A 7,545-nucleotide genomic window follows, 5' to 3' on the forward strand; every position below is an offset into this window, starting at 1 on the left:
GGATGGAGCGAGTGAGGGGAGAGGGATTGAGTGAGTGAGGGGAGCGGGACGGAGCGAGCGCGGGCAGCGGGACGGAGCGAGCGCGGGGAGCGGGATGTGACAGTAGTGAATATTCACCGAGTGGGCTCAAACTGTGGGGAGTGATGGTGATGTTCTAGGTTAATGTGGGAGACACAGAGAGTGATGGAGAATGGAGATGATATTAAACAGACGGGACGGGGAGGTAAATTCTCTGCGAGGGATATTTCTCGATCGATGCTGCTTCCTACACTAAACCCTGGCTGTGTGGACCTTGCTGACGATGTGTGTGTTGTGTTTAGATTCTGGGTCCCAGACCATTAGTGTGGAGATCTCTTCAATGACGGAACTGGACGATGACACAGCAAAGAAGGTGGCCATGAGGAAGGTGAGAGTTTGTATTGTACTGAGCTCAACACCAGAGAGAGAGAGAGAGGACCCCCACCCCCTCACTGTCAGCACTCACTGACTGCTGATTCCAGCTCACAACCATTAACCCTTCCCATCGCGTCCCCTCTGCCCATTCTCACCCCCACCCCCTGTAACAAGAGGGGCTGAGTGGCCTCACAGTTTTAATAACAGTCTCCAGATGGGCTGAATGGCCTCCTGCTCTCACTCTCTCTGTCTTTCTCTCTTTTTTTCTCTCCATCTCTCTCTCTCTGTCTCTCTGTTTTTTTGTCTCTCTCTGATTCTCTCTCTCTATATCTGTTTTTCTCTCTTTGTTTCTCTCTCTCTCTCTTTCTGTTTTTCTCTCCATCTGTCTCTCTCTCTCTGTCTCTCTCTCCGCTCTCATCCTTTCTCCTCTGTCCTTTCCAGGTGCAGCAGATGTTCCAGGATCAGTGTCCAAAGCAGCCGATCGATTGGGATCAGGTGGAGGTCCAGTGCTGGGATGTGGACGAGCCGGATCCCTGATGGAGATCACCCTGTGAGCGAGCAACCGGATCCCGTGATCCGGTCTGGGTGCGATTCCCAGACTTGCTCCAGGACCATTCGACCTTAATCTCAGCTCGTTTCCCGCAAGTACAGGGTTTATCTCCAATGAGAAGTGTATGAGAGTTAAAGCTATATTTACTGTGTGTTAGGCTGCAGGGTGTGGGAGCTTGAAGCATTTGTTTCTGATCGCTTTCAGTAGGGAATTAAAGTCCTGTTTTGTAAAGAATGCCTGCTGCTCAGTTGGAACCAGACTGACCCTCCAGTTGTGTCCCGTTCCGGGGTGTTCGGGTTCTCCCCTGACTGAGGGAATGGATGAAAGATCTCCCATTGCGTCTGGCCCTTTGAGATTCAGGGAGTTGTCAGCACTGATATCAGGGACAAGGGCTGGCCCCGTGGCACAGTGGGTTATCACTGCAGCCTCACAGCACCAGGGACCTGGGTTCAATTCCCAGCCTCGGGTCACTGTCTGTGCAGAGTCTGCACATTCCCCCTGTGTCTGCGTGGGTTTCCTCTGGTTTCCTCCCACGGTTTCCTCGTGCTAAATTCTCCCTCATTGTAACCCAAACAGGCACCGGAGTGTGGCGACTAGGGGATTTTCACAGTAACTTCATTGCGGCGTTAATGTAAGCCTACCCGTGACACGATTAAAGAAACTTTAAGCTTGGAGGACCCCAGACAGTCCCTGTGGAAGGTGAAACATCTCCGATATCCCCACTTGAATGGAGGTTTGTGTAGAATGGAGAAATGATTCAACACTGACATTGAACAGGGTCAGAGAGAGAGAATGAACGAGAGAAAGATAGAGGGAGAGATAGACAGAGAAGAGAGAGAGAGAGATGGTGAGACAGACAGGCAGAGAGAGAGAGAATGAAAGAGAGAGAGATTGACAGAGATGAGAATAAGGGAGATAGTGAGATCGACAGGGGGAGAGAGCGAGAGGCAGGGAGAGGAGAGGGGCAGATAAAGAGAGATAGAGTCATTGAGGTTTACAGCATGGAAACAGACCCTTCAGCCCAACTTGTCCATGCCGTCCTTTTTTTAAACCCCTAAGCTCGTCCCAGTTACCCGTGTTTGGCCCGTATCTCTGAATACCCATCTTAACCATGCAACTGTCTCAATGCTTTTTAAAGGACAAAATTGTACTTGCCTCTACAACTACCTCTGTTAGCTTGTTCCAGACACAGAGAGAGAGGCAGAGAGAGAAAAAGAGAGTCAGACATGAGGAGCAGTGAGAGAGAGGCAGAGAGAGAGAAAGTCAGAGACAGACAGAGAAAGTCAGAGAGAAAGAGAGTCAGAGACAGACAGAGAGGGTCAGAAAGAGAGACAGAGAGGCCCAGTGAGAGTCAGAGAAGCAGAGAGAGGCAGAGACCGAGAGAGAAAAAGAGAGAGGGGCAGAGACAGAGAGATTGAGAGAGGAGAGGGTGAAATGAAACAAATCCTCTGATTAGTTTTGAATATCAGTGATGTCTGAGCAGAGGACAAATGATTGAGAGAATGACCGTTCATCTGAGTCCGGATATCAGGTTGCTGCTTTATAAAACTCTGCTCAGGCCGCACTTATAGAGTCTCGCGTTTGATTCTGGTCACCACATCACAGGGAAGGATGTGCTGGCTTTGGAGAGGGTGCGGAAGAGGTTTCCCAGGAATACTGTCTGGATTAGAGGGTGGGAGCGATAAGGAGAAGCTGGACAAACTCGGGCTGTTATCTCTGGAGCAGAGAAGACCTGATGGAGGTGTATAAGATTATGAGGGACATGGACAGAGTGGATAGGGAGCAGCTGTTCCCCTGAGTTGAAGGGTCTGTCACCAGGAGACATAGAGTCAAGGTGAGGGGGCGAGGGATGTGGGGAAAAGCTTTTTCACCCAGAGGGTGGTGAGGGTCTGGAATGCGCTGCCTGGGAGGGTGGTGGAGGCGGGATGACTCACATCCTTTAAAAAGTATCTGGATGGATACTTGGCAAGTCAGAACATTCAGGGATACGGGCCCAGTGCTGGTAGATGGGATTAGGTGGGAGGGCTAGGTGTTTGTCATGTGTTGGTGCAGACTGAATGGGCCGAATAGCCTCTTCAGCACTGTGCGATTCTATGATGGGGCTAGTTACGGTTCTCACTGGGCCTTGCACCGTACTCCCCTCCCACCATTCCCGTAAACCACACTGTACAGCACCACGACTTGACGTTCCGAGTTAGCACACCCTTACAGGTAACATCAGCCACATCCAGTTAACAGGAGATGGAGAGTTGGTGTGAAGAGGTCTAATGACAGCTGCTTTTAAATAGGTGAGATGATAAAGTATAAGGAGGACATAAATGGATCAAGGGTGTTAGAAGGTGATGGAGTCCGGTTAAAACAGTGGGCACAGATCTGGCAAATGGAGTGTGATGTAGGAAAATATTTTTTGTTTAATTACCGGTGCCGCTAGGTCTTAATCCAGCATCCTGTGTTGTTACTGCAGCAGGATAAATGCTCCTCATGGTTAGAATGTTTTAATCTGAACTAAAGCTGCTCTGTTGTGTTTAGTCTTTTCCCGTGGGCTTGTGTAGAGGAGGACTTGATTGGGGATGATTGACAGTAATATCATGCAACTGGGTGGAGCGAGGCTTACGCGGAGAACTGAAGCTCAGTTACTTTTACGGCTGTTGTAGTAAAAAGGGGTGGGATTTTCTGGCCGTGCTCACCCTGACAGTGGAAGATCCTGTCCGAGGTCAATGCACCTTTCCGTGGTCCACCCCTCAGAATGGCAGAATTTGTTCTCAGATGTTGGGAGGCTGAGATCAGCCAGAGACTAGGTTTATTACTGTGAAGTTCTGCCTTTTGAGAATATATCTTCCTGTGGAAACCGTTGTCCGGAGGTGTTAAAAGTCTGGAAATCCAACATCCACGTGAGCATATTGGTCTTTATTGCTTACTGGTTCTGAAGAAGCGGTTTACGTCTGTGAGGAAATACTGACAAATTGGAACAAAAGAGATAGCTTGCTGTTAAGAATTGCGCTTGAGGCTAATTCTTTTTCTTATATGCTAACTGTGATCTTAAATAAACTTTGTTTGGTCAAAGCTCCCTAGTGGGTCAGTTGAATCGAACCTGGAGTGAAACACCTTAGGTTCACCTGAATGCCCGAATCAAATGTAAAAGTTGGGCTGCAGGCTAACTTCAGAATGTGCCCTAGATTTCCTGATCTGGTCACTAACAGGGGTCTTTTATTGCTTTGCTATCTGAGGTCTCCTTGTGCCATTGCAGGAGGAGACGGGGTAAGATCCCAGCAATGGAACAGACCTCCCCACCTCCCAAAAAAGGCAAAAGACGGACGCTCGACGTAGGGATATCCTTCTGTGATTCCAGGGAGCTATTTGAATTCTGGGTGCATGCATCGGTACTCGGTTCCACTCTGCTGTTTTCCCATGACTGAGAGAGTGCAGTAGCCCATCCTGAATCACACAAGAGGGGTGAGTTTTCTCATTCATCCGTGGGACACGGGTGTCGCTGGCTGGGAGGGCAGTTGAGAATCAACCACATTGCTGTGGTTCTGGAGTTACATGTAGGCCAGACCAGGGTACGGACAGCAGATTTCCTTCCCTAAAGGGACATTAGTGAACCAGATGGGTTTTTCCGACAATCGACAACGCTCATCAGTAGATTCTTAATCCCAGTTTTTTTTTTAATTGAATTCAAATTCCAACATCTGCCGTGGAGGGATTTGAACCCGCGACTCCCAGAACATTCACAGATTTGAACCCAGTTCCCCAGCTGAGTTTGTGCATTAATAGCCCAGAGATAAGACCACTAGGCCATCACCTCCCCATTAATTGACCCAGTTTCAAATGACTTTCCAAGTACCTGTTGAGAGAAAAAAACCATCTTCATGATTTCACAGCACCATCTTTCGTCCTGGCGACTGTCCGATCTGACCATCGGAATGTGCATGATCGAACCATGCACGTAGTCAGCAGGAGACTCATCCCTGACCGTCATTCCACTGTAGAACACTAGGAACCTCCTCAGTTGATCAGTTTGGTCATTGCTGTGAAAGGATATTTCAGTGCCTTCTTGAGTTGCTCTCTGAACTTGGACTGAGTCACCCCATAAATAAACGTGTTTGTGCAGCAGGTCGGATTCTGCAACGTGCAGCCCACTTTCTGAAATGTGTGTTCTGAATAGCTGTAGGAAACAGACCCTTTGCTTTTAGTGTATAAGAGATTGATCACAAACAACGATCACCGGAGGATAAAGCTGCCGGGTATGCTGAAGAGTAAAATCATAGATTTCCTTCTGCTCTCCATCTCTGGGACACTGTGGTTCCCTCCCTCACTCTGAGCCCTCAGTCCCTCTCGGACGCAACTGGCCACCAAAACGTGCCTGACTGTCAAAGCGTTGATCGACAGAATTAAACCGAAAGGCAGCAATGGGGTCAGAACTCTGTGAAACCAGTTAAATGCCACCCACCCTGGATCAGTGAAAGAGCTGGGCTTGATACTACAGCCCCAGGGTACCTTTCCGATCGTCACAATAGATTGAAATGAGAAGTAGTGGGGGATGTTGTTGGAACACAGCAGAATGCCGATGGTAGTGAGAACCACCACCGCGGTTCTTCTGGTGCGATATTTCACCCTCAGTTTCTGACAACAGATGGCCACACGTCGGTCGGAGGAGACTGACAGTGAAGCAGATGGAACAGTCTGTGTCTGTGCTAATGAGGACGGTGCGGGCACTGTACACAGGGGGTGATGTCCAAGAACAGAACAGCACAGGAAGCAGGCCCTTCGGCCCAACGAGCCCGCGCCACCATCTTACTAAAGCATTTTCCTACACCTACCTTCACACGTGTGTATGCGTATGGCACCCCCTGAACCAGATTCAGGGGAGAATAATTTATGGACAATTTGTTACACCAATCAGCCTAAGAGCACATCTTTGGGGTGTGGGAGGAAACCAGAGCACCCGGAGGAAACCCACGCAACCACAGGGAGAATGCGCAAACTCCCACAGACACTGGCCCAAATCCATGTATCTGCACAGCAAACTGTGATAGTCACTGAGCTGTCGTGGTGCCCATCTGCTGGTCCACTTTTAAGCATACACAAACGACGCAAAGTACTAGGCCACTCTCGAAACATCCAAGAGCAGCCCACGCACGACCCACCGTGTGCATGCCCCTCGTTAGACAACAAGATGGACCGACGCACCTGCGGAGTAAAAGAGGCAAAACATCAACACATGTCGCATTAGATTTCCAGTAACATCCCGAGGCTCTGACCCTTATTTAAAACCGTCTCCTATAACCCTCCATCCCTGTTTCACTCATGTATCTATCTAAGTAAACATTAAACAAGTCCAGCATGCCTGCCTCCACCACCTTACTTGATAGTGCATTCCGTACCCCCACGACCCTCTGTGTGAAAAACCTCCCTCTAGTACCCAAATTATACTTCTCCCCCCTCACCCTTAGCTCGTGACCCCTCGTGATATTTGTCTCCAATCTAGGAAAAAGCCTGCCTCTGTTTATTATTTCATTATTTTATACACCTCCATCAGATCCTACCTTAATCTCCGTCTTTCGAAGGAAAAGAGCCCCAGTATACCCGATCTTTCCTAATAACCCAGTCCTTCCATACCAGGCAACATCCTGGTAAACCTCCTCTGCAGTGTCTCCAAGGTCTCCACGCCCTTCCGGTAGTGAGGTGACCAGAACTGGACGCAATACTCCAAATGCGGTCGAACCAACGTTCTGTACAACTGTAGCATTAGACGCCAGTTCTTTATACTGTATATGAATGGGAAATAATAATAAACAGTCTGGTTCAGTATGACCTGAGTGACAATGACCAGCAGATCCGCCGTCGCCATTGTAACCAGATAGACAGAGGTGCAGGTGGAGAGGCCACACTTTCCCTGCGACAGGATCACGATTCCCAGCAAGTTAACTGTGAGGGAGAGAAGGGAGGAGACATAAGACACAGGAGCAGAATTAGGCCACTGAGCCCATCGAGTCTGCGCTGCCATTCTATCATGGCTGATATTTTTCTCAGCCCCATTCTCCTACCTTTTCCCCATAACCCCTGATCTCCTTATTAATCAGGAACCTATCTATCTCTGTCTTAAAGACACTCAATGACCCAGCATCCTCTGTGACAAAGAGTTCCACAAGTTCCCACTCTCTGGCTGAAGAAATTCCTCATCTCTGTTTTGAAGGGTCGTCCCTTCAGCGTGAGGTTGTGCCCCTCTGGTTCTAGTTTTTCCTACTGGTGGAAACATCCTCTCCACATCCACTCTATCCAGGGCCTCGCAGTATCCTGTAAGTTTCAATAAGATTCCTCCCCCCCACATCCTTCTAAACTCCAACGAGTACAGACCCAGAGTCCTCAACCGTTCCTCACACACGACAAGCTCTTCATTCCAGGGAATCATTCTGGTGAACCTCCTCTGGACCCTTTCCAAGGCCCAGCACACCCTTCCTTATGCATTGTGCATTTGTATAAAGTGGAGGTGGAACCCTCTCCCCCACCACCCCCAACCCTCTGAGAACTAACACTGAACCCCTCAAAGAGGAGTAGGTTACTGTACAATCTGTTAACGTGAGTGTGAATTGGGACAATCT

General features: G+C 49.0%; 1 protein-coding gene across 1 annotated transcript in view; it reads left to right on the forward strand.

Moving 5' to 3' along the window:
• The window catches only part of LOC145338906 (uncharacterized), a 105,863-nt gene that overhangs the window by 49,913 nt on the left and 48,405 nt on the right, over positions 1–7,545 (forward strand). The gene's annotated exons all lie outside the window — the stretch shown is intronic.

Source organism: Carcharhinus amblyrhynchos, unplaced genomic scaffold (genome assembly GCF_965287045.1).
Source record: "Carcharhinus amblyrhynchos unplaced genomic scaffold, sCarAmb.v2.hapA chromosome_233, whole genome shotgun sequence".
Taxonomy (NCBI): domain Eukaryota; kingdom Metazoa; phylum Chordata; class Chondrichthyes; order Carcharhiniformes; family Carcharhinidae; genus Carcharhinus; species Carcharhinus amblyrhynchos.